This window comes from Eublepharis macularius, chromosome 17 (genome assembly GCF_028583425.1).
Source record: "Eublepharis macularius isolate TG4126 chromosome 17, MPM_Emac_v1.0, whole genome shotgun sequence".
NCBI classification, from domain to species: domain Eukaryota; kingdom Metazoa; phylum Chordata; class Lepidosauria; order Squamata; family Eublepharidae; genus Eublepharis; species Eublepharis macularius.
This window is the reverse complement of record NC_072806.1, coordinates 46,184,704-46,212,688: the sequence shown is the minus strand read 5'-3', so window position 1 is coordinate 46,212,688 and position 27,985 is coordinate 46,184,704. Positions and strand designations below refer to the sequence as shown.

Genomic DNA, 27,985 nt, shown 5'->3' with positions numbered 1-27,985 from the left:
TTTCAATCAGTAGGGCAAAGTCTCAGCCTGAACCCTGGAAACCCATTGCCAGTCAGAACTGGGAAAGGTAAGTCAGTTTATATACATTGCATTCTATGCAAGAGTATTCAAATTTAAGTAATCTCACATGCAGATTCAACTGAGAAAGATGAATGAACCAAACTTTTTAAAATGTACTTTGAAATAATTGCTGAAGTTGGTTTACCCTAGCAATTAAAAATTTCAGAGCCCAGCACGTTGCCAAATTAGTATAACATGTTAAAAGCCCAATTAGAGCTTCTTCCAAATCACTATTTAGATTTGGAGTAATGCAGCATCATGCCCTGATCTGGATAGCCCAGGTGAGCCTAATCTCATCAGATCTCAGAAGCTAAGCAGGGTCAGGGATGTCTGTACCCCTACACCCATGTCATTGTTCTAGGGGGTGCTAATTGCTAATACTGTGTTTTGATTTCATATTGCAAATGCTATATGCATCACTTTTGTTTCTCTCCCTCCCAGCCTGAGAACACAGCTGTGTAATCTCTTGTCTTTGAAGCTCACTAAAATGACCTTGCAATGTCTGAAATGTTACCATTTCTGTTATGCCTCTTTCTGTCTTGTCTAGCTGATGTATAAACTCCAGCAAAGATTCCCAGACTTCTTCCTGCTCAAAACTTGTGGGTTAGGGAAGAGGGAAATGTTTGAGTATTTAGACCTGTACTTTCCTCAAGTCTCTATTCCTTTCAAGGAAGCTGTACTGCTTGGAGGCTTTCTTGCTTCTAAGTAAACTATGGACCTGTATATGGAAATGATCTGATTTCTGAATAAAAGCCATTTGACCAAGAACTTGGGTCTTACTGCAATGGTCCAAGGATCTATCTGTTGTATCCTGTCATCCATAGCCTGACACCCTGGTTAGTAATTGAATGAGAGACCTCCAACGAGGACCAGAGTTGCAGAGGCAGGCAATGGCAAACCACCCCTGTTAGCCTCTTGCCATGAAGTCACCATATGCCAGGAGTCACCATATGTCAGCTATGACTTGAGGGAACTCTCCACTCCAATGCAGCATCATGAATCAGCACTGACAATAGCACTGTAACATGTGCCATTATAACAAATTCATTGGTGTGGGGAGGACTGGAATTGGAGCTCAAAAATCAATCTTGCCTTGAACTGGAATTGGAACTGAACCCCTAACTGCAAAAAAGCTGTAGCAGATTCAATGCTGTTATAAGATCTTCATTCCTCAATACGAAGGCAAAAAAGCCTGAACTCCCAGGACACCATGGAGGAAGAGAAGGAGGAGTAGGAGTGAGGACTTTGGGATTAATAGCTAGACATGGTACGAACAGCATTACGAATGTAAAAAACCCACGAACCGCCCAATTTTCTGTTCGATTTAAAGAATCAAACAGAACACGACACATCAAAGGAGAAAAGGACTGAAACTCAAAAACAGAGAAAGAGACAAACATTACAGAATGTATAAGTAGATTGAACAATACACTAGAATGTATGTGCACACCTTAGAGAATGTCTGTCAACAGTGAGAGAATGGTATATATGGGGAGAATTGTATGTAGAAAATGATAGAGATTGAAATAGAAAGAGAGGGGACATCACCCGCCCTCCAGCCCTCATTGGGAATAAATGCTCGCTCCTGTGAGGCCTGGTAGTTGCAGGGGGATCTTCCCACTTCCCCCAAATGACGTCCTCTCCCTCTCATCCTTTCCAGCAATGCAGGAAGGTGGGTGCTGTAGGCTGCCGATGTATTATTCCTCAGTGGGACACTCAGGTGAGAACAACTGCATGTAGAAAAACATAGAAATAGAAAGAGGGGGCTCCTCTGAGGCCTGGTGGGAGGGCACATGGGGCGTGCAGCCGGCGAGCAGCCAGACCCCCCGCCCCCTGAGGGGAGGCAGCACGCCGCCACCTCCCTGTGCCCGACAGAGCCAGCAGATGCCATCAACATCAACGTTCTGGCCCTTGCCAGGAATACAAGCGTGCTCCTCTGAGGCCAGGTGGGCGGGCACATGGGGGTGCCGCCGGTGAACGGCCAGACACCTCACCCCCTGCCCTGAGGGGAGGCAGCACACTGCTGCCTCCCCGATCCTGCGAGGCCCGGCGGCCACCGTCAACACCCACCTTCTGTCCATTGCCGGGAATAAACGCGCACTCCTCTGAGGCCTGGCAGGGAGGCACATGGGGGTGCTGCCGGTGAGCAGCCAGACCCCCTGCCCTGAGGGGAGGTGGCACACTGCCATCTCCCCATGCTTGCCAGGCCCGGCAGCCACCATCAGCACTCACATTCCAGCCCACGCCGGGAATACATGTGCACTCCTATGAGGCCTGGTGGGCGGGCACATGGGGGGTGCCTCACTGTACCCACCAGACCCAGCAGCCACTGTCAACACTCACCTTCCGGCCTGCATCAGGAATACACGTGTGCTCCTCTGAGGCCTGGTGGGTGGGCACATGGGGGTGCCACCAGCGAGCAACCAGACCCCCCCACCCCCTTAAGGGAGGCAGCACACCACTGCCTATCCATGCCCACCAGGCCCAGTGGCCACCATAAGCACTCACCTTCATTAGCACTGCTGCCTCCACGTGCCCATCAGGCCCAGAGGCCAACTTCAGCACCCACCTTCCTGCTCTTGCTGGGAACACATGCACGCTCCTCTGAGGCCTGGCGGGTGGGCACATAAGGGGTGCTGCCAGTGAGCAGCCAGACCCCCTGCCCCCTGAGAGGAGGTGGCACACTGCCACCTCCCCGTGCCCGCCAGGCCCAGTGGCCACCATCAGCACCCACCTTCCGGACTTCACTGGGAATACACATGCGCTCCTCTGATGCCCGGTGGGCAGGCACAAGGGGAGTGCTGCTGGTGATCGGCCAGACCCCCCGTCCCCTAAGGGGAGGCAGTACACCGATGCCTCCTCGTGCCCGCCAGGCCCGGCAGCAACCATCAGCACCCACCTGCTGGCCGTCACTGGGAATACATGCACGCTGCTCTGAGGCCTGGCAGGCGGGCACATGGGAGGTGCCACTGGCAAGTGGCCAGACCCCTTGCCCCCTGAGAGAAGGTGGCATGCCGCCACCTCTCTACCCGCCAGGCCTGGTGGCCGCCATCACCACCTGCCTTCCGGCCCTTGCCGCGTGCTCCTCTGAGGCCAGGAAGGCGGGCACATAGGGGGTGCCACCGTTGAGCAGCCGGACCCCCTGCCCGCTGAGGGGAGGCAGCACACCACCACCTCTCCGTGCCCGCCAGGCCCGGCAGCCACCATCAGCACCCACATTCTGGCCCTCGCTGGGAATACATGCGTGCTCCTCTGGGGCCTGGTGGGCGGGCACATGGCAGTGCTGCTGGTGAGAGGCCAGACCCCCTGCCCCCTGAGGGGTGCCGCACAACACTGCCTCTACGTCCCTGTCAGGCCTGGAGGCCAACATCAGCACCCACCTTCCTGCTCTTGCTGGGAATACACATGCGCTCCTCTGATGCCTGGCAGGCAGGCACAAGGGGGTGCTGCCGGCGATTGACCAGACTCCCTGTCCCCTGAGGGAAGGTGGCATGCTGCCGCCTCCTTGTGCCCACCAGGCCTGGCGGCCACCATCAACACCCACTTTCCGGCCCTTTCCGGGAATACACATGTGCTGCTCTGAGGCCTGGGGGGCAGGCACATAGTGGGTGCTGCTGGTGAGCAGCCAGACCCCTTGCCCCCTGAGGGAAGGTGGCATGCCGCTGCCTCCCTGTACCCATCAGGCCTGGCAGTCACAATCAGCACCAACCTTCCGGCCCTCACCTGGAATACACGCATGCTCCTCTGAGGCCTGGACGGCAGGCACATAGAAGGTGCCACTGGTGAGCAGCCAGACCCCCTGCCCCCTGAGGGGAGGCAGTACACCGCCACCTCCCTGTGCCCACCAGGCCCAGCGGCCACCATTAGCACCCACCTTCCGGCCCTCACCTGGAATACACGCATGCTCCTCTGAGGCCTGGAGGGCAGGCACATGGGTGGTGCCACCAGTGAGCAGCCAGACCCCCCGTCCCTGTGGGGAGGCAGCACGCCACCACCTCCCTGTTCATGCCAGGCCTGGTGGCCGCCATCAAGACTCACCTTCTGGCCTGCGTCGGGAATACACACATGCTCCTCTGAGGCCTGGCAGACAGGCACATGGGGGTGCCTCTGGGGAGTGGTCAGACCCCCTGCCCCCTGAGGGGAGACAGCATGCTGCCACCTCCCCATGTCTGCCAGGCCCAGTGGCTGCCATCAGCACCCCCATTCTGGCCCTCGCCGGGAATACACATGGGCTCCTCTGAGGCCTGGTGGGCAGGCACATGGGTGGTGCCTCTGGCAAGCAGCTAGATCCCTTGCCCCCTGAGGGGCGGTGGCATGCCACCACCTCCCTGTACCAGCCAGGCCCGTTGGCCAACGTCAACACTCGCCTTCCAGCCTGCTTTGGGAATACATGCGTGCTCCTCTGAGGACACATGAGGTGTGCTGCTGGCGAGCAGCCAGAACCTCCACCCCCTGAGGAGAGGCGGCACACTGCCACCTCCCCATTCCCGCCAGGCCCAGTGGCCACTATCAGCACCCTGAGTCCTGGCGGGCAGGCACATAAGGGGTGCCGCTGGTGAGCGAGCAGACTCCCCACCCCCTTATGGGAGGCGGAATGTCTCCACCTCCCTGTGCCCACCAGGTCCGGCAGCCGCCATCAGCACCCACGTTCCAGCCCTTGCTGGGAATAAATGCACACTTCTCTGAGGCCTGGTGGGTGAGCACATGGGGGGGCCACTGGTGAGTGGCTAGACCCCGTGTCCCGAGGGGAGGCAGTGCACCTTCGAGTACACCCCTTGTACGCTGGGCCAACGTCAACCAGTGGCTCTAATTGTATCGAATGATAGTTTCCTGAGGGAATCGGCTTGGAGAGGGTATAACTCAAAGATCCCTATTGCAATCTTGACCAAATTGGGTAATGGCTGGAAGAGAGCTTGTTAAATACTCCCTGGGAATATGGGCTCTCTAATTCCAACGGGGGCCATTCTGATGCCCACAAACCACAAACCGGTTCAGCAACGGGAAAAGTTCATTGCAGTTTGCTGGTTCAGGTTTGGCGTTGGCACCAAACCATGAACCGCCAGTTCATTAACTGTTTTCGGTTTGTGCCCATGTCTATTAATAGCTCTCTCATCTCCTTTTACTCCACTTACTTTGGCCACAAGTGTATACTACCTCTCTGAAACAAGGATACTGGAAAAAATCTTAGGTTATTTGAAATACAAGAATTAGATCACCATATTAGCATACAGTTGATCTTTATGCCTCTTTATTAGAAATATCTGGCTAGTGCAGATTATGATTTTGAGCAACTCTTCAGAGTGTGCAAATTCCAAAAAAACAAGATACACGTAGTCCAGGACTGATCATCAGTGAGCCTCATATCAATTAAATGACAGTACAGAAGAGGGGCTTCACAGGATGAGACTAATGTTCCTCAATTCCAGCATTCTCTTTTGAACAACAATCGGTCAGATGCTTCTGCTCATAAGGAGGGAAGGAAGGAGGCAGCAAATCTATTATTTTGTCCAGAATAGGAAAAAATATTAATTGAAGTTTATCAATACTTATCATAATGACAGTTAAATTGGACTTCCATCTTTTGAGGCTCTGTACTTCTGAACAAGAAAAGCCAGAAATATTCTTTCACTGGACACAGAGCTTCCATTTAAGTATTTCAGTCATTCTCCTCTGCTTTTTTAAAATTAGAATTTTAGGAGAGGGTGCCACCCTTTCTCCTTTAAGAGGTCCACAGTAGTGTAGAAAAGTCTGTTTCAATAAGCAGTCAAATGAAGATTGAAGGATTTAACTCTTCTCCCTTCCCTGCATGGCCACAATACAAACTAGGGCTCTACAACTCTGTAGCTTGCATTCTACAGTTGGATGGAGACCTGTGATCTTCACCCATGTCTGTTTTTGCTTTTAGCGCAAGTGTCTCCATAGTGTTTCATGTGCCCATTTTTCAATCATATTATTTCACAGCAGGAAACATGGTGTATAATTACTACAAGCTGGGGGGGCAGAGCGACCTGCTGAGAGGGCAGATGTGTGACTGAGGCTCTCCCATGCTCCTACACCCTCCAATGCTAAAAGCAACATCTTAAAATGATTGAAAACCTTACCTGACATAGACAAGACTTCAACTAGCAAAGGCAAGTCACTTTTTAAAAATCTGGGGTCTCTAAAGCCATTCCTGGCTTCGGGAGAGCAAACAAACATATCAGCAGCTCAGGCCTCAAGCAAAGCCAAAATGCCACTTGAAAATAAAATGCCTAACATGGAGGACACTCCTCTAACTTAAAATGATCTAAATGATCTGAAGAATGACCTCCAGACTTTTTTTTGCTTCCAAAAAAACAGAACTCCTACAGCCTATACATATACAGATCAAAGAACTGACTGAGAATCTTAAGAAGGCAGCTAAGTCTGCAAAGACGGCAATGGAGCTGAGCATGACTTTGCAAGAAGACATATCATCTCTGCAAAATGATACTGCTACTATGCAAGAGAGAATTACTGCTCTGGACAATAAATGGAGACAGAATAATTTAAAACTTAGAGGCCTTCTGGAAAATATTGAAGAAAATACTGATCACGCTTCTTTTATTGCAAACTGGCTAGCAACCATCTTAAAACTGGAAGAAAGGGTTGCTCCTGCAATCATATCATTGTGTTCCGCACGCCTTTCCAAGGCACCCCTGGGGGCTTGTAGACCGCAAAGAGCCCATGCAGGCTGGCCTTGGCCACCCGCATGGTGGAGGAGCCTGCCTTCAGCAATTGTAAAAGCTTACAGGCTGGGTGCACCAACCTCAGCACGTCCTAACTGCCCAAAGGACATCTTGGTCTGATTTATGCACCCAAAGGCCAGAGAAAAGATATTAAAAGAAACCTGAATGAGCAACTCCTTAACATGCAATTGCAAAAAAGTTTTTGTCTTGCTGGGTCTCTCTCAGAGAAAAGAAAGCTACTTAAACCAATAACTACAAAGCTTACAAATGCAGGCATCAGATTTCGCTGGAGCCCTTCTTCCAACGTATCAGTTTACTACAATGGAACCACCCGTCAGGCTAAAGAATTAGACTCAGGTTACCACCTATTAAAAATTCTAAAAATTCAACCATCCCTGGAAGATAAGATGGACTGATCAGCTTCAAGCACACAAGGAATGCAGAATACAGATCATTAGTCAAGTTAATCTGAAAACTCTATTTGAACTCTATTAAGTTATATAAAAAAGGAAGGAGGGGTGGGGAAAAATAATAGATCTATTCCATGTTCACATTCCCCCTCATAAAAGTTTGAAGCTACAGGTAAGGAAGAAATAGTATAATCCCTGTGCCCTTGGGTTACAGTTAGGGCCCTGTGCATTTTAGCCCTCTCTAGACGACTACTTTGTAAATGTAAGTTAAATTCAGAATTTAACAATAGGTTAGAATAGGACTTGTATAGTTAGCTAGTCTCATTGTCTTCCATTACATCCCCTGCAAGGCGCCTCTTCCATTATGTCCCCTGCAGGGTGTTGGTAGCTCTGGCCAGAAGGACATCCATCTGGCCTCAACCAGGGCCAGGGCTTTTTCTGCCCTAGCCCTGGCCAGGTGGAATGCTCTCCCGTTGGAGATCCGGACTCTGTGGAACCTGTTACAGTTCTGCAGGGCCTGTAAAATGGAGATGTTCTGCCAGGCCTTCAGCTAAGTGCCAGCATGTGTTCCCTTCTTCCATCAAAGACCACCACTTTTTCTGGGGCTGCCCTCAGGGGGCTGCCCTCAGCATGCCCATATACGAACTCCCAAATATTTATTTAAATAGCCTGCATCTGGACTAGAATCATAGAATCATAGAGTTGGAGGGGGCCATACAGACCATCTAGTCCAACCCCCTGCCCAGTGCAGGATCAGCCTAAAGCATCTCTGACAAGTATTCATCCAGCCTCTTCTTGAAAACTGCCAGTGAAGGGGAGCTCACCACCTCCCTAGGCACCTGATTCCACTTTTGAACTACTCTGACGGTGAAAAAGTTTTTCCTAATATCCAGTCGGTACCTTTGTGCATGTAGTTTTAGCCCATTGCTTCGCGTCCTACCCTCTGCTGCCAACTGGAACAGCTCTTTGCCCTCCTCCAAATGACAGTCTTTCAAATATTTAAAGAGAGCAATCATTTCCCCCCTCAACCTCCTCTTCTCCAAACTAAACATTCCCAAGGCCCTCAGCCTTTCCTCGTAGGGCTCAGTCTCCAGACCCCTGATCATTCTTGTCGCTCTCCTCTGCACCCTCTTGATTTTGTCCACATCCTTTTTGAAGTGAGGTCTCCAGAACTGCACATAATACTCCAGGTGTGGCCTGACCAAGGCAGTATAGAGAGGGGCCATGACCTCCTGCAATTTCGATGCTATGGCCCCTTTGATACAACCCAGGATTGAATTAGCCTTTTTTGCCTTTTAATGGCTTTTAAAAATTATTATTGATTTTATGGTTTTGATTGATTCACTGTGTTTTATGGTTGTTAGCCACCCTGAGCCCATTTGTAGGGAGGGCAGGGTATCACTCACTCACTCACTCACTCACTCACTCACTCACTCACTCACTCACTCACTCACTCACTCACTCACTCACTCACTCACTCACTCACTCACTCACTCAAACAAATGTTAACTGATACGAATTAGATAAGGAAAAGTAGTTACCTCTTAGTTAGGTTAGTAGAATATAGACAGTGTAGCTAGTTGAATAGTTAATAGTTTAGTTGTTAGCCATAGTTGGCAATACAGTGATTAAATGTATAGAGCCCACTCCATAAAGCAGAAACAAATGATAAAGTGCTAAAGCGTACAGCATGGCAACACCATGGAAAGCAGTAACTTGGAACTGCAGAGGTCTTAACAACCCAATAAAACACCACTGAATCTCAAACAACAGCAACAACAATATTTGATTTATATACTGACCTTCAGGATGACTTAACACCCACTCAGAGTGGTTTATAAAGTATGTTATTATTATCCCCACAACAAACACCCTGTGAGGTGGGTGGGGCTGAGAGAGCTCCTAGAAGCTGTGACTGACCCAAGGTCACCCAGCTGGCTTCAAGTGGAGGAGTGAGGAATCAAACCTGGTTCTCCAGATTAGAGTCCTGAACTCTTAACCACTACACTAAACTGGTTCTGAGCTGAGTAAGGCACACCCTCATTTTGTATTTCTGCAGGAAATGCATTATAGAAGTCAAGTTAAGAATGTGTTAAACTCCAATTGGTTTTCTCTTTCTTTTCAAGCCCCTGGTACTTCTAAGGCCAGGGGAGTAGCAGTACACATTTCTAAAAATACACCTTTCCATAATGCAGAAGCCTTAGCTGACCTGAAAGGATGCTACATATTTGTTAGAGGTGATTTTGATGACTACCCTCTAGCACAGGGATGGCCACACTTGCTTAATGCAAGAGCCACACAGAATAAACCTGAGATGTTTGAGAGCCACAAGACATGATGCATTGAAGTGACTTCAGAGGAAGAGGCAAGTTTGGGGGAGTGCCGTGAAATGACATCACAGGAAGGGGTGGGGTTTTGGCACAGTATGCTGGGAGTGACATCATCAGAAGGGGTGGAGCTTGGGAAGGACTACCACCTAACCTTTGACCTGGAAGTGACATCACAAAAAGTGATGTCATCCTTGCAAGGCACCACCTCTAGAGTATTCTGGCTAAAGACTCCAGGTTTTTTTTTAGTTGGAATTGTCAACCCTAATGTTTTATTGAAAATAGGAAATACATTGAAAGAAAGAAGAAAGGAAAAAAGGAAAGGGAAGGAGGGAAAGACATGGAAAGATGGAAAGGAAGAAAAAGACAGACATGGAAAGAAGGAAGGAAAAGACAAAAAAAAGAAGATATGGAAAGAAGGAAGGATAAAAAAGGAAAGAAAGAAAGATAAGGAAAGAAGGCATGGAAAGAAGGAAGGAAAGGAAGGCATAGAAAGATATGGAAAGAAGTAAAGAGGAAGGAAGAAGGGAAGGGAAAGAAGGAAAGAAATACACGAAAGGAAGGAAGGAAGACATGGAAAGATATGGAAAGATATTAAAAGAAGTAAAGAGAAAGGAAGGGAAAGATTTTGAAAGGTATGAAAAGATATGGAAAGAAGAGGAAGGAAGGAAGGAAAGAAAGGAAGGGAAGGAAGGAAGATATGGAAAGGGAAGGAAGGAAGGAAGATATGGAAAGGTATGGAAATATATGGAAGGAAGGAAGGAAGGAAGGAAAGAAGGAAAGAAGAGAAAGGAAGAAAGAGGAAGGAAAGAAAGAAAAAGAAAGATGGAAAGAAGAAAGAAATGGAAAGAAGGAAAGAGAAAGGAAGGAAGGAGGGAAGAAAGAAAAATCAAGGAAGGAAGGATCACAAAAGCAGAGCCACACAATCTTAAAGCAAGCACATGTCCTCTGAAGCAAACACATTCCCTGCTCCTCCATCTCAGCTGTCCTGCACACACTTATGGGTGCGCCAGTCCTCCGTGCAACTAACGAGGCTTCCACCCATGCAAAAGCCCCCCGGTGCAGGCTGTGCTTCATGCCATGAGCGGCTCTCGGCAGCTGCGCACTTGCCTTCTCGGGAGTAAGCCGGAAAGCAGGAAGTCCTGGGCCACCTCTGCCTTGGCGCTTCCTCGTCGCGTCTTCACTCCTCTCTTTCCCCTTCCCCCCAACTGCCCGTCCCGGGCGCTCGCTGAGAGCGCGGGGCCGGCAAAACTCAGTGCTTGCAGAGGAGTGCCCAGCAAAGCGAGGACGGGTGGGCTGTCCTCAGCCCTGGCCCGCCCCTTCGTTGCTCCAGGGTTGGGAAAGGGGAAGCACGCTGGGTGCATAGATCGGGTGAGCGGCTGGTCGGCTCTGCCCCTTAAAGGAGCCTGGGGGAGGAGTGAACTTGCAAGCCTCCTGGAGCCGCCAAATAAGACTTGAAGAGCCGCATGCGGCTCGCGAGCCGCCATTTGGCCACCCCTGCTCTAGCATCAATCTATGCACCAAACAATGACCAATTAAACTTCCTAAGAAATACCCTAGAGGAACTTACAAAATTTCAGAAGGGGAATGTTTTGATTAGGTTAACCTAAATCATATAATGGACTCATCCTTAGCCAAAACTCACAAAAAAACCAAACAAAAAAGAAAAAGAGGGAGATATCAAAGCTAAAAGATATATTGGACTCTTTTAATTTGGGAGATGTCTGGAGAGAGCTCTCAATCCTGGTGCTATGGAATTCACTTATTTTTCTGACGTGCACAAAATTTATACTCGTAAAGATTTTCTTTTGGTTTCTAATGTCTTACTGCCACAAGTTTATTCCTCTGACATAGGTAGCAGAAATGGGTCAGATCACTCCTCGGTATCATGTCTCATCACAAACAGGATATTGGATGGGAAGGGACCCAATTGGTCAATGAATAAACTTTTGCCACTGAACTAAGGCATTTGTACTGCATTGTCTAAAGAAACTGAAACCTACTTTGAGCTGAACAATAAATGTGGAGAAACTCTTGATGTGATGTGGGATGCATTTAAAGCTGTGCTAAGAGGGAAATTTATCTCATTGGCTGCTGCATATAAATCAGAAAGACAAAAACTGATACTGGACCTTAAAACAAACCATTCTAATTTGGAAAAGAAACATGATATTTGATGGAAACAAAACACTAAATAAACGAAACATTGAACGCAAGAAATTTGAAGTATTGGAAACATCAAAAATAAAAAATAAAAAATAAAAAACAATTTTTGAAACAGTCATTCTTAATGAAAACCCCAAAATCCATTGGCTTCATAGGAGAGCCAAACACACGGGCTCTTCCAATATGATTCATCAAATTAAAAAATCCCAAGGCAAATTGGTCACTACTATGAAAGAAATTGTCCCATCCTTTTGGGACTTTTACCAAAACCTTTATCAATCTGGACTCCTTGATAAGAAAAATACTATAAAATATCTCAATACTACTAAATTAACACCAAAACTCTCCCACTTAAATTTCATGGACCAGCCTATTACAGCAGAGGAAGTCCTATCTGCTATTCAAAATCTAAAAAAATAACAAAACCCCAGGAAGGGACGGGATTCCTATTGAATTTTACAAGAAATTCAAAGTAAAACTGGTGCAACCCATAGTCAATACGGGTTGTGTTGCTAGAGGGTAAAATGCCTAAATCATGGGGCAAAGCCAAGGTCATAGTGCTACGAAAACAGGGAAAAGATGCCACCAAAACAGTCGTATAGTCCAATTTCTATTCTGAATCATGACCTTAAGATTTTCTCCCAGCAATATCAAAGAGAGAGTCACAGTAGAAAAAGCAAGAACCAAAGGGCAAACACCATGACGTGCTAACTACTCCAATTTAAAGAAATATCAACATATATTTTTCAGTATTATATATTTACACAGAAGGAGTGGCATATACAGAAATGTGAAATCAGGTTACAATTTAAAGGCAAGCATCAACTAGATCATTCTTAACTTTAACTCAGTCCAAGTTACAGTGCAAGGTGTTGTATAAACATTCCTATGTCCATATACAAAGTGCTAATGCCTATTTTACAACAACCTAAAGGTATTAAGTGTAACCATTGAATATAATACCACTCCAGTAAACTGTTTATAACCAGTAGTCATTATATAAATCTAATGAGATGGTGGAAAAAGTCCAATCAATGTGCAGAAAGCATCACATAAAGTCATATAACATCCTTCTTAATTATTTGTAGAACACTTCTGTGGAAATCCAAGGATGAGATTAATTGCTGATAATAACTGTGATGGCAAGCCCGCAAAATAAACCCATTTCAACATGTATTTTTCATCAAGGCAGTTATTAATAGCATGAAGACAATCTAGTACAACAATCAATGAAATTTCATACAGTCTCTCCGCATGCCTACCTAAACACAGTTAAGTTTATTTGCAGACGATGTGACCCTATTCCCTCCCTACACAATCTAACAGAAATCATTCAAGATTTCTCTGACATCTCTGGCTTTTCCATCAATCATTCAAAAACTGACCTTTATCCAATTTACTTGAATCCTCAGACTCACACAACAATTTCAGAATCTTTTCAATTTAAAAAGGTAACTAGCAAATGGAGACACTTAGAGGTTAACGTCTCTATCAAGTTAAAGGACCTTTTCGATATCAATTATACACCGTTACACAAAAAAATTAAAAACACTTTTAAAAACTGGGATCAAATAAATTTATCCTGGCTAGAAAGAATAGAACTGATTAAATCAACTATACTTCCTCAATTTTTATTCCTCTTCCAAAACCTACCTGTTCCAATCAGAACTGAAATCATGGCAAACAAAAATTAACAATTTAATTGATCTAACAAGAAACCAAGAACTAATTTTCTGTTCCTAACCTGCCCAACTAAGTTAAGGGGCTTGGGTTTTCCCAACTTGAACATGTACTTTAATGCAGCACAACTTAAAAACATCTTAATATATACAGCTGAAGACACCAATAAGCATTGAGACTCCTTAGAACAAACCTATGCCTCCCTCTCTTACCTAAAAGAAATACTTTGGAATAAACCTAAAGAGAGACCAAAAAAGACATCAACTAAACCCTTTTTGTCATTCACCCAATCTATATGGGACAAATTCAGGAAGACACTGGCTCCAGGCATTTCCCCAGCCCAAGCCTTCCTAGGATATAAATGATTTGTCCCAGGAGAAGCCCATAACACCTTTAAGAGATGGAGGGACAAAGGAGTTTATAGATTACAAGTAGAGGTGGGCATGGTCCGCATAACGGACCTAATTTCGTCACGAACTTACCCAGTTCGTGCTTCGCGAACACGTGGGCCGTGGGCTTGTGTTTTTCTCACGAAAGCGCCGAACATTGGGGCTTTCTGTTCGTGTGTCCGTTGGCCCGTCATGCCAGGATTCCCGCTCAAACAATTTCCTAGGCAACGATGGAACCACCTTCCCCGTTTGGAACACACCAATCGTAGCCCAGGAAACCTTGATTGGCAGCTCTGTCAGCCAAACAGAGATCACCCTTTCTGTATAAAAGACAACACGCACAAAGCGTCGGCTCCATTCTCCTGGCGCGGGGACGCAAGTTAGTTCTAAGCTCAGCAACTGCTTGCTGTGGGGAATGTGTGTGTGTGTGTGAGAGAGAGAGAGAGTGAGAGAGAGTGAGAGCGCGGCTTGTGCCTTGGGGCTTTCGGGCTTCAGCTGCAAGAAAGCTTTCTCTTTTCTCCATTTCTCTTCGTTTCTATTCTAGAGCAATTTTTAAAAAATCCTTTTACCGCGCTGATTTCTTTATGCATTGTAAGTCCTTGGGTTCTTCTCGGGCTTAATCCCCCCTCCCCCCCAATCTCTTCCTTTTTTCTGGGTTGCCGGTGGGTTCTATTGTGCTGTGAGGCCACCCCACTCACAGTGGGTGCAAGGCAGCTTTGGGCGTTGTCCGCTTGAGTTCTTGCCTTCATTTCCCCACGTTCTTTTTTGGCTGCGCTTGTGCCTTAGCCGGGCTTTGGGGCTTCTGGTGCAAGAGAACTTACTCTTTTCTCCATTCCTGTTTAATTTTTTTCTCCTCGTTTCTAATCTAGAGCACTTTTTAAAAAATCCTTTCAATGCACTATCGGGTTACTCTGATTTCTTTCTGCGTTTTGAGTGCTTGGGTTCTTCTCAGGCTTAATCCCCCCTCCCCCCCAAATCTCTTCCTTTTTTCTGGGTTGCCGGTGGGTTCTATTGTGCTGTGACGCCACCCCACTCATAGACCCACAGTGGGTGCAAGGCAGCTTTGGGCGTTGTCTGCTTGAGTTCTTGCCTTCATTCCCCCACTTTTTTTTTTGGCTGCTGATGAGATGCAAGGGGAGGAAGACTGCTATTAGGCTCTGTGAAACACCTACTCTCTGGTGATGACCAGCCGCACGTTTTGGGGGGCTCTCTCTGCTTCACTCATTTCAAAGCTTTTTTAGTGGGTGACTTGGGGGGACATTTCCAGCCTGGCTTTTGAGGTACAAGGGGGAGACTGCTCCTGGCCTCTGTGAAACACCTACTCTCTGGTGACCGGCAGCTCGCTTTGGGGGGGCTCTCTCTGCTTCACTCCTTTCAAAGCATTTCACTCCCTCAATAGTGGGTGACTTGGGGGGACATTTCCAGCCTGGCTTTTGAGGTGCAAGGGGGAGACTGCTCCTGGCCTCTGTGAAACACCTACTCTCTGGTGACCAGCAGCTCGCTTTGGGGGGGCCCTCTGCTTCACTCCTTTCAAAGCCTTTCACTCCCTCAATAGTGAGTGACTTGGGGGGACATTTCCTGCCTGGCTTTTGAGGTGCAAGGGGGAGACTGCTCCTGGCCTCTGTGAAACACCTACCCTCTGGTGACCAGCAGCTTGCTTTGGGGGTATCTCTCTGCTTCACTCCTTTCAAAGCCTTTCACTCCCTCAATAGTGGGAGACTTGGGGGGACATTTCCAGCCTGGCTTTTGAGGTGCAAGGGGGAGACTGCTCCTGGCCTCTGTGAAACACCTACTCTCTGGTGACCGGCAGCTCGCTTTGAGGGGGCTCTCTGCTTCACTCCTTTCAAAGCTTTTCACTCCCTCAATAGTGAGTGACTTGGGGGGACATTTCCTGCCTGGCTTTTGAGGTGCAAGGGGGAGACTGCTCCTGGCCTCTGTGAAACACCTACTCTCTGGTGACTGGCAGCTCACTTTGGGGGGGCTCTCTGCTTCACTACTTTCAAAGCCTCTTTAGTGGGTGACTTGGGGGGACATTTCCAGCCTGGCTTTTGAGGTGCAAGGGGGAGACTGCTCCTGGCCTCTGTGAAACACCTACTCTCTGGTGACCGGCAGCTCGCTTTGAGGGGGCTCTCTGCTTCACTCCTTTCAAAGCCTTTCACTCCCTCAATAGTGGGTGACTTGGGGGGACATTTCCAGCCTGGCTTTTGAGGTGCAAGGGGGAGACTGCTCCTGGCCTCTGTGAAACACCTACTCTCTGGTGACCAGCAGCTCGCTTTGGGGGGCTCTCTCTGCTTCACTCCTTTCAAAGCTTTTTTAGTGGGTGACTTGGGGGGACATTTCCAGCCTGGCTTTTGAGGTGCAAGGGGGAGTCTGCTCCTGGCCTCTGTGAAACACCTACTCTCTGGTGACCGGCAGCTCGCTTTGAGGGGCTCTCTGCTTCAGTCCTTTCAAAGCCTTTCATTCCCTCAGTAGTGGGTGACTTGGGGGGACATTTCCTGCCTGGCTTTTGAGGTGCAAGGGGGAGACTGCTCCTGGCCTCTGTGAAACCTACTCTCTGGTGACCGGCAGCTTGCTTTGGGGGGCTCTCTCTGCTTCACTCCTTTCAAAGTCTTTCACTCCCTCAATAGTGGGTGACTTGGGGGGACATTTCCAGCCTGGCTTTTGAGGTGCAGGGGGAAGACTGCTGCTGGCCTCTTTGAAACACCCACCCTAGGACCACTGGCAGCACGTTTGGGGGGCTCTCTCCGCTTCACTCCTTTCAAAGCCTTTTTCACTCCATAAATAGTGGGTGACTTGGGGGGGGGCATTTCCAGCCAAGTCCTGGTCCTTTTATCCTCCTCCTGATGACACGACCTGTCCCTGGTATCCTCCTCCTGATGACATGTCCTGTCCCTGGCATCCTCCTCCTGACGACACGTCCTGTCCTTGGTATCCTCCTCCTGACGACACATCCTGTCCCTGGTATCCTCCTCCTGATGACAAGCCCTGTCCCTGGTATCCTCCTCATGATGACAAGCCGTCCCTGGCATCCTCCTCCTGACGACACCTCCTGTCCTTGGTATCCTCCTCTTGATGACAAGCCCTGTCCCTGGTATCCTCCTCCTGATGACACGTCCTGTCCCTGGTATCCTCCTCCTGACGACATGTCCTGTCTTTGGTATCCTCCTCCTAACAACAAGACCTGTCCCTGGCACCTTCTAAGTACCTCCTCTTATTCTTTATAAACTCTACTACTTCCATTAGAATTTGTATGCTGCAGAAACAGTCTAAGGCACGACTGTTGTCCCTTTCTGGTAAGGCAGGAAGGTGGGTGAGGGCAGCTGCCGCTAAGTTTATGCTAAGCCGGAACTTCAGGTCTGGTCACCTGGTAGGTGTGGGATCAGGCTTCCGCTGGGTGAATGTGGCCTCTTTTTCCACCCTCGGTGAGAATACCAGTGCACTCTATTTTGGCCTGTCGGGAATGGGGGGAACCTCCCCCTTCTCCTGATGACACATCCTGTCCCTGGTATCCTCCTCCTGACGACAAGCCCTGTCCTGGTATCCTCCTTCTGAAGACACATCCTGTCCCTGGTATCCTCCTCCTGACAAGCCCTGTCCTGGTATCCTCCTCCTGACGACAAGCCCTGTCCCTGGTATCCTCCTTCTGACGACAAGCCCTGTCCCTGGTATCCTCCTCCTGATGACAAAGTCCTGTCCGTCTATGGTGGTCCCCAAATCGCAGGGGCAGGTCTTGTTGGCAGGCAGTCTTCCTTGTGGCCAGAGTAATATGCACTTGTCTGGGGTCTGAAGGCGTGCGCTTCCAGAGACCCTGTGGGGAAATATACTCGTATGGTGGTCAACACATCATTGAAGTGGGATTCCGGATGCCTGTGGCACCCCATCAGTTTTTCATTTTGGCTTCTCGAAGTAAAACTGGAGTTTGATGGGAGAAGGCCTCCCTGGTGGATTCCCATCAGACAAGGGTTTTTCGGCTGTCACTTTCTCATCCATCTTCTGCCCTGTTCCTTTCTGCTCCGTCGTGGAGGTGAGTTGTTCAGACAGTCGATGAAAGCACTGTCCTGGTGGTGCTTTGAGGATGGCAGGCTCCTCCATTCCATGTTCCATGCCTCACATCCCTGTGTGTGTCAGGGTGATGGATGCTGTGCCAATGAATCATGGTATCTGAAATGCAAGCTTTCCTGTCACCACTCCATCTGGTCATGAGGGATGTTCTTGGGCTGGGCAGACTCAGGCCCACAGTACGCATACCATGTCAGAGAGGTGCATTCCGGCTGCGGTCCACTGTGGACAACATTGATGGCAATGCTCTCATCGAGCGGGGTTGTGCTTTCCTTCTTCTGCCTTTTTGCCCCTCCTCCAGCAGAAAGGCCACTTTTACAGAGGGAATATTTGTGCCATCTAGTCTTCTAAGCAAGTCTCTTTGGCTGCTTCCTGATCTATCTCCTCTGACAGGACCGTTTTTGGCATGACACCGGTGACCTGCACTTTCCCTGTGGCCATCACATCAGTGAAGTGTTTCGGTTGGATGAAGATAGGCGTAAGGGGTTGTTGTTCCTACATGGTGTTCTGGGGAGGTTGAGCTTTCAGAAGGACATGTATTTTCCTTGCCCCCACCATGCAGGCATCTTCCCACCCAAGAAACCACATTGGCGAGGTGTCTTCTGTCTGTCACTCTTGCTCCATGGCTCCTTTAATCCACGTGCCTTTCCATGGGGACAAATGCATCAATCTGGGCCCTGAAGGCTTGAGCTGTCAGAGACCGTATAATCTGGATGCTGCATGAACCCCGGGTGAAGGAACCCTCCTCCTGGACACTCTAGCAGCAGTTCTCATGGTTTGGAAAGTGGAAGGCTTCCTGTGGAAGCCATCACATCTCAGAGAGGTTTTCACCAACTGCCATGTCATCTCCATGTTGGGCCAGCTTCCAAACCACCTGACATGCGGGGATCGGTACCGCCCTCCTCTACCGTCAGGGAGGGTTCAAGTCACAGTTGCCCCATTGAAGAGGTGGGCCTTGTCAACAGGTAGCACTCCTAGAAAGGGGAGACAGCCAGCGGTAGGCCATCTCTGACTGAGCACAGCTGTAGAGGGGTTGCAGAGACGCAAAGCGTTGGCTACTATTTGGATCACCACCACCACCACCTTCCCTCCATTCTTCCATCCACATCCCTTTCTCCCAAAAGTGGAGTTCTAGTAGCCTTCCCCAAAGATGGGGAAGGCATGTGTTCCTGTCCATTCAGCTGCACCTGGCCCATTGAGGAGGTGGGTTCTGACTCTGACAGTGGACTTATCTCTCAACCGGGGGGAGCATCTTCTTGTCAAAGTGGGATTACACATGTCCAACGTGGTTATGTCTTCCTTTTCTGGATGTTGTGCTGCAGCTGCCACCACACTGTAGACATGGGAAATGGTTGCGTCTTCTTGCTATCCTTCCCCTTGCTTGTGCTGGAGACACCATGGGAGTGGTGACTTTTCTTGGTGACTGCCCAGATACTTGCCTCCCTTTTATCCTCAACTCAGCCTTTAGAAGTATGTTTTTCAGGGGCACTCTTCCATTCTGTCGCAGCTATCACGTCGGAGAAGTGTGTTGCTGCTCTCTGGTTGACAGGTGGAAGGGAAGGCACTTTGTTGGTGAGACTGTCCTTTCCCCCAAGGATGTGAGAGGGTCCTTCAAGGAGGGGAGCTAGAACTGTTCTTCCCCCAACGTGTGAGGGAAGGCAGGTGGGGGTTGACCCTAGTACCTTCCCATCCTGGACACGACATTGTAGAGGTGGGATTCCTGATAGCTGTGGCAACCCAACAGCCATTTCCCCCCAAAATAAATGGCTATTCCATGCAAAATAAAACTGGAGTTTAATAGGAAAAGGCCTCCCTGCGGAGGGGTTTTCTCAGCTGTCACTTTCTTCTGAATAACATCCTCCAATGTTTTCTCTTCGGCCAGCCTCTTTTGCCGCATTGTATTCCATCTCTTCTTTTCGTGCTCTCTCTGTCTCATCATGACACCATACAATCTCCTCTTTTCTCCCGCTCCCAGCGTCGGTGAGGTGGGTTTTCGGTTGACTGGAGGTGACACAGCCTTCTGGGGAAGTTGACCTTTATGAAGGCCATAGTCCTGCGCCAATCAAGCAGGCACCTTCCCAACTGGCACACCACATTGGAGAGGTGGATTCCAGGCAAGCTGCCTACAATGGGTGCCCTACCCATCACAATCAAGTGTTGCAGGAAGATGCCTGCTAATTCCCCTGTGCTAGACACTCCCTCATTGTCTCTGGCCCTCCCTCCAGTGCTTGGCAACAGAAGTTGGGGAATGCTTTGGTCACAGCCACCAAGTCTGTGAGGTGGGTTCCTTGTGCTGTTCTGGGCTGGCAACTGCACCCCAGGATTTCCCACCCTCCACATTAGTGGGCTTCATCTTCTTTCCATGGTACCTGTCATGTCACCCCCCCCCATTGGGAGGAAGTTCCATTGGTTATGTCCAACTGTGGGGAAGGGGGGGTGGCAAGCACATGAGTTTGGTGAAGTGGGTGATGTCGGCGACCGTCCTGCTCCTGCGAGCACAGGGGCCCCTCCGAGTGGTGAGGCCAATTCCGCTCGCTTCCTCCAGGTGTGGGGAGGAGTGACTGTTGCAAAAGCATGAGCTTCATTGCTGACTACATTCGGTGAAGTGGGTATCGTCAGCAACCATCCTGCTCCTGCAAGCGCAGCCCCCCTGAGTGCAGAGGCCAGTTTCAGCAGACTGCAGGGCATATGCAAGGAGGGGTGAGGCCAGGCCCCACCTCCCTGTCTTGGCGGCCACCCTTTCATCAGCCACTTGAAGCCCAACTGGGGCAATTGAAGGGGGCCCCTGCAGGGAGGGGGCGGCCGCCATCAAAATCCACCTCTCCGACATGGTGGCCGCCCTCTGGGCCGGCCACTCGAAGCCCAACCGGGGCCATTGAAGGGGGCCCCTGCAGGGAGGGGGCGGCCACCATCGAAACCCACATCTCCGACGTGGTGACCGCCCTCTTGGCCGGCCACTCGAAGCCCAACCAAGGCCATTGAAGGGGGCCCCCACAGGGAGGGGGCAGCCACCGTCAAAACCCACCTCTCTGACATGGTGGCCGCCCTCTCAGCCGGCCACTCAAAGCCCAACAGGGGCCATTGAAGGGGCCCCCTGCAGGGAGGGGGCAGCCACCATCAAAGCCCACCTCTCCGACATGGTGGCCGCCCTCTGGGCCAGCCACTCAAAGCCCAACCGGGGCCATTGAAGGGGGCCCCCACAGGGAGGGGGCGGCCGCCATCGAAACCCACCTCTCGCACATGGTGGCTGCCCTCTCACCAGAAACTCGAACCCCAACCAGCATATCCTTCCTTTGCCAACTCCGCCACATTCGGTAAAGTGAAGTGTGGTGACATGCCCTGCCCCTTTCTGGAGAGGTAGGAAGGTGGGTGAGGTCGGCAGCCACCGCCGAAATGTTGTGGGACAGTTGGTTAAGGACACTAAGCATCTGTGGTACTTCATGGTCCTCCCCCTCCTCCCGATGACACATCCAGTACCTCCCTGTATCCTCCCAAGGATGACATGCCCTGCCCCTTTCTGGCGAGGCAGGAAGGTGGGTGAGGTCAGTTACCACCATAAGCATATTAAGTCAGCAGTTGACACTTCAGGTGCGGTCCCCCGTGAGCGGGGGGAATCAGGCCGCCCACCAGGCAAATGTCAACTCTTCCCCAGTGACAGTACCGGCACACTCCTGTGGGGCCAGACCTCCCCACCTGCTGAGGGGAGGCAGCTCGGCGGCACCTCCCTGGGCCTGCCAGGCCCGGCGACCTACGTCCTCACCCACCTCCCTTCCTTTGCGGGGATTCCGCCCCGCTCTCCTTTGGCCCGGCGGCTGGGCACATGGGGGGTGCCGCTGGTGAGCGGCCAGACCCCCCACCCCCTCAGGGGAGGCAGCTGGGCCCCACCTCCCCAGGCCTGCCTGGCACGGCGGCTGCCGTCCTCACCCACCTCCCTTCCTTTGCGGGGATTCTGCCCCGCTCTCCTTTGGCCCGGCGGCCAGGCACATGGGGGTGCCGCTGGTGAGTGGCCAGACCCCCCACCCCCTCAGGGGAGGCGGCTGGGCACCACCTCCCCGGGCCTGCCAGGCCCGGCGGCCACCGTCCTCACCCACCTCCCCTCCTTTGTGGGGATTCTGCCCTGCTCTCCTTTGGCCTGGTGGCTGGGCACATGGGGGTGCCGCCGGCGAGCAGCCAGACCCCCCGCCCCCTCAGGGGAGGCAGCTGGGCACCACCTCCCTGGGCCTGCCAGGCCCATTCCACCCTGCTCTCCTTTGGCCCAGTGGCTGGGCACATGGGGGGTGCTGCCGGTGAGCGGCCAGACCCCCTGCCCCCTCAGGGGAGGTGGCTGGGCCCCACCTCCCCGGGCCTGCCAGGCCCAGCAGCCGCCATCCTCACCCACCTCCCTTCCTTTGTGGGGATTCCACCCCGCTCTCCTTTGGCCCGGTGGCCGGGCACATGGGGGTGCTGCCAGCGAGTGGCCAGACCCCCCACCCCCTCAGGGGAGGTGGCTGGGTGCCACCTCCCCGGGCCTGCCAGGCCCATTCCACCCCGCTCTCCTTTGGCCTGGCAGCGGGGCACATGGGGGGTGCCGCCAGCAAGCGGCCAGACCCCCTGCCCCCTCAGGGGAGGTGGCTCGGTGCCACCTCCCTGGGCCTGCTGGGCCCAGCAGCCGCTGCCAGCAGACACCTTCCTTCCTGGCGGGGAATACTGCCCTGGTCCCCTCTTGCCAGCCACTTGAAGCCCAATCGGGGCCAGTGAAGGGGGCCCCTGCAGGGAAGGGGTGGCCTCCATCGAAACCCACCTCTCCCACATGGTGGCTGCCGGCCACTCGAACCCTAACCGGCATATCCTTCCTTTGCCAACACCGCCATGTTTGGTGAAGTGGGTTTCGTCAGCGACCGTCCTGCTCCCGCAAGCGCAAGGGCCCCTCTGAGGGTCAATCCCCAAAGTCCAGTGACAAGGAGGACAGTGGCCCAGGTCAGCTTGCTTGAAAGCAAGCAAGCTGACACACCATGTCACTGAAATGGGACTCGTTGTCCACTGCCCAAAGAGGCTCCTTCTGAACATGGTAGCATGAGTTTCCTTCCCTCAAGGTGTGGAAGACATCCTTTCCCTCCCTCGCGTGCCTTCCATTCCAGAAACGGGCCTTTGAATTGCTGCATGATCTCCTGTTGCGGAGTTGGCTTTCATTCAAGTACATCCATTCATTTCCCATCATGGAGAGTTGGTCTCCCCGCCCCCAGGGAGGGCATCTCTTGTTGATGCAGCCCCATGTAAGTGGGTTTTGTGGGCAGCCACCTCTCCTGGACAGGAGCACAAGTCTCCCTCCTTCCCCCAAGGGCGGGTAAGGGTCAGTGAAAATAGGGGAGGGGAAATTGTTGTCTCTTTGGAAAATGCTAATCAAGGAGTGTTACATGAGAACCTTTGGTGGGGAAAGTCGACTGAAGTGAAAATCTGTGGGAAAACGAAGGCTTTTCTGACTCGAACCAGATTATGAACCGGTTCTCGAACTGGGCCTGGTACGTTAAAAGTTCATGGACCATGGTCTGTGGAAGCCCACGAACCCTGAACCGGCGGTCCGTGGGAAAATGCCGGTCCGTGCCCACCTCTAATTACAAGATACCAAGCACAATAATAAAGTCTCCACACTAGCCCAAATAACAGAAACTCGCAACTAGCATTCCCTGGATACAATATCATCAGATATTGTATCCAGCAAACATTAATGGACAAACATTAATGGACAGAGAACCAACTCCTTTTGAATCCCTCTTAGTGAAAAACAATTGCACAGCCAAAAGAATGACATCTATAATTTACAAACTGATAAATAAAACATGGGCAACGTCTACAACACAACAAAAAGCATGGAATGTAGATTGTAAAAAAGAACTCAGTGATAATGATTAGAACTCAATTTTGTCGTCAGGTCTCTACGCATCCAAGTCACTAAACATAAGAATACAAACCTTTAAACTAGTAAACAGATGGTATGTAACATCTCTAAACTTATATCATTACAAATGTTGGAAAGGCTGTAAAGAGAATGGCTCTTTTATCCACTGCTGGTGGTCCTGTTGTAAAATACAATCTTACTGGAGAAAGGTCGCAAATAACATTGAAAAAATAACTGGGTATAACATACCACTAAACCCAGAACTCATTTTATGGAATCTTTGGAACAATTTTCCCGTCCCACCACTGAGAAGAAATCTCATTTCATTACTACTATATGCAGCCAAATCTTTAATTGCACAGAGCTGGAAAACTAATAACATTCCCTCAATTACACAGTGGATACAAAAAATATGGGATGTAATGGTAACGGATAAGGTATCTGAACAGCTAATATTAAATGACATTTTCAACTTCCAACTTTGTTACATGGAAAAATGGTTCCCTTTTTTTGATCATGTAACTAATTATGCATCATCATATATTTCTTTACCAAAAAAATACTCAGACTTTGAACTTTACTAATAAGGTGTATTTCAGCTCTCTACTTCTCAAATACTTTAATGGATATTGGATTTATTATGGCTGATTATTGTATTAATAAGTTGTTCACATTGTTGTTTGTATAAACATTTGGAAAATTACATTAAAAAGTATAATAAAAAATCAATACAAGCTATCATCCTGCTCTAGAACTAGCTTTCATATGAAACCCCAAGAAAGTAGTCATTGTCAAATCTCTTTTAAAAGGGTACTGCACAAAATACTTTGTAAAATTAGCTTACTTTATAGACATCAAAATGCATTTGAACAAGTTCTCAACACCAATAAAATGTCAACTTTGTAACCTTAGCTTAATGACGTTTATTGTATTTCCTAGTAATTCATCATTTTCGGCTACATAAGTATATAAATACAACACACAAGCTTTTATACCCTATTAAACTTTCTGATAAAGACAATATATATAGAAAAAAGCACACACATTCCAGAAGCTGTAATATATCACAAGGCGCTACAGTACCCAAACATCCCTCTTTACACCTTAGAGTCTCTCTGCATGAGACACCTTGGCACGTGTTCATCAAGTGTAGGGAGATGCAATGTTAGCCAGGAAGTGTACTTTAAGAAGATAGAGCCACCAGAGATTGCTCCTCAGAGGGTTTGTTAATTTCATCTTTGCCTCCCTGAGAGGCTATGTCCATTTCACCTCTCCAGTCTAAAACTGTGTGGGATTGCAACCAGAGTGCAGTGAGGAATGGAAATGGGCTGAAGCTGCCTTTCAGAGCTGGACCACCAGCTCTATCTTTTTAAACTACCCTTCTCAGCTAACATTGCATCTCCCAGCACCTATTCTTCATGTGTCAGGTGTCTTGTGTAGAGTGACTCTTAGTCTACTAAGGTATAAATATTTATTAAGGTAAAAACACATACAGTTCTTCCAAATTCATTCTGAGATTCCAGTGCCCCCCACATGGATGTATAATCCCTTTTTAACTTTTGCTTTGCTCACAGGGGAAAAGGACCAGCTCTTCCCCCCTCCCCCCACATGATCATCAGCCAGGGAAGGTGGCTGTGGCACAAAAGAGGGCTGTTAGTGTGAGCAGCAGAGCCGATGTCTCCTAGTGCGCTAGTACCCGGCTTCTGCAGGGGCTGTGGCAAAGCACCAGGGATGATCCAGCAGCCATGGAATAAAATGTTGACCGTTTGGTGCCAAAAAAGAGGCAGCGGCTCCGGAGTAAGCACCTGGATGCCTTAATGAGGTAAGATCCCCTTGGATAGGGGAAAGGGGGAGGAGGCATGTTACTGTGCTGGGAAGGACCTGGTTGTTGATTAATCCAGGAGGCATCCAGATTAAGTCCATTGAAGTTAAGTATCCCCGCACTTTGCACTTTCGTTTTAGGCGAGAGAGGTTTTTTGGTGGGAATGACAGAAAAAGCAGGCCCTTCAGAGTCAGACAGCAGAGGCACCCCTTACTGGCATGGAGTCCCCAAGCTTGCCATTATCCTCACGCTCAGCCAGAGGGGAGAGCCTGGGAACAAACGAACCTGACCTATTGAGGCAAGAGGCAAAGTCCAACATTCTGGCATGGATAAGGTCAGAAATTAAGGTCACAGCCATCTTGGATCTAAGCTGGTTGAATCAGTACATAAAGTCATGCAAATTCAAGATGGAGACTATGAAATCCACCACTGGGGCGATACAGAAAGGAGACTTCCTAGCCTCCATAGATCTGTCAGAGGCCTATCTGCACATTCCCATTCAAGTAACACACAGGAAATACCTTCGTTTTGCGTACAATGGGGAACACTATCAGTACAGAGCCCTACTGTTTGGGCTGAAATCAGCTCCAAGAGTGTTCACCAAGGTACTGGTGACCCTTACAGCCTTTCTCAGGACCAGAGGAATAGCCCTATCGCTGTACTTGAATGACATACTTATCAAAGCCCAGTCATCAGAGTCAGCTCAAGAAGCAGTGAGGGTGACAACAGACTGTCTAGAAAAACACGGTTTTGTCATCAATGAACAGAATAGCACGCTGCAACCAGCCCAAAGGATAACTCATCTGGGAGTGATTGTAGACACGGTCAAAGACAGAATCTTTGTATCCTTGAAGAGATAACAGAAAATTGTGTCTATGATAAGATCGGTACAAAGAGAGAAACTGGTGGAAGTGATGCAGTTGGCAAAATTGCAAGGAATGATGGTGTCATGTCAGGATATTCTCCAATGGTCAAGGTTCCATACATGACCATTGCAACAGTTTCTCTGACCATATCAGAAGATCATTATACGCAAATGGCACAAGAAGGTGGAATTACCAGACACATTGTTCAGAGAGATAAATTGGTGGACAGAACTGGGCAGATTCTTAGAGGGAATGCCACTCAGAGAACCAAAGAGGCTTGTACTGACTACAGATGCAAGCCTGTCCAGATGGAGAGCGCACATGAAGGACAGGATAATATAAGGGTCATGGAATGACCAGGAGAAAACTTTCAGCATAAACCTGTTGGAACTGAGAGCTATAAAGAACAGTCTTTGGGAGCTACAGGATCGTCTGAGAGGATAGCATGTCATGGTCCACACAGACAATATGATGGCAAAAGCCTATATAAACAAAGAGCCAACAGGTTCAAAATGCTAAGCAGGGAGGCAAGGGAGATCGTCCTCTGGGCAGAGAGGAACCTGCAGTCCATAAAGGCCATACATGTAGCTGGACAACAGAATGACCTGGCGGACTGGTTGAGCAGAAACAAAGTGGACCAATCCGAATGGAGACTGAACACTCAAGTGTTTGAGCAGATATGCCAAAGATTTGGAAAGCCGGAGGTGGATCTGTTTGCAAAGACCCAGAAAACACAGGTTCTGAAATTCTTCTCCAGACAAAGGGAACAGGAAGCATTGGGAATGGACACATTGAGCACGGAATGGCCAAGGGCTCTTCTATATGCCTTCCCTTCTATAAGGATTTTACACAGAGTAATTCAGAAGATAGTGGAACAGCAGGCGGAAGTGATAATGGTGGCTCCATTCTGGCCTGAGGCCGTGGTTCCAAGATCTGAGAAGACTCTCAAAGAAAGAACCATGGATGATTCCATACAGGAAGGATCTGTTAAATCAAGGAAAGATACATCCTCCAAATCCAGGATCCCTAAATCTCACTGTTTGGAGGTTGAGCACAGTCAATTGCTAGAGCTGGGATATAGTAAGAAAGTGATTTCCACAATGCTGGCATCCCGGAAAAATTCTACAAATAAAAGCTATAATAATACGTGGCAGGTGTTTCATACATGGTGTAGGGAAAAAGGAAAAAATCCAATGACTGCATCAATTAAACAGATTCTGCTATTCTTACAAGATGGCCTGGATAAGGGACTCAGCACTAGCACACTGAAAAGACAAGCAGTGGTGATATCGGCAGTAAGAGGATCTAAGAAGGAAAAATCACTCACAAAGCATCCTCATATCAAGTGGTTCCCGAGAAGCACTATGCTGATAAACCCACCACAGGTCCATAGGTTCCCTACATGGAACCTCAACCTGGCGCTTACATCTCTTACAAGAGAGCCCTTCGAACCTATGGCTACTGGCTCCTTAAAAATGTTGATTCTAAAGAGAGATTTCCTAGTAGGGATAACATCAGCGAGAAGGGTGTCCGAAATAGGAGCCCTGTCAGTTAATAAGGACTTATGTATTTTTCATGGCGATAAAGTAGTTCTAAGGATAGATCCAACTTTTATCCCGAGGAG

The 27,985-nt window shown here is 49.3% G+C and overlaps 1 protein-coding gene across 2 annotated transcripts in view; it reads right to left on the bottom strand.

Annotated features, from left to right (window-relative positions):
• CCSER2 (coiled-coil serine rich protein 2) overlaps nt 1-27,985 on the bottom strand; it is a 356,652-nt gene that overhangs the window by 6,639 nt on the left and 322,028 nt on the right. The gene's annotated exons all lie outside the window — the stretch shown is intronic.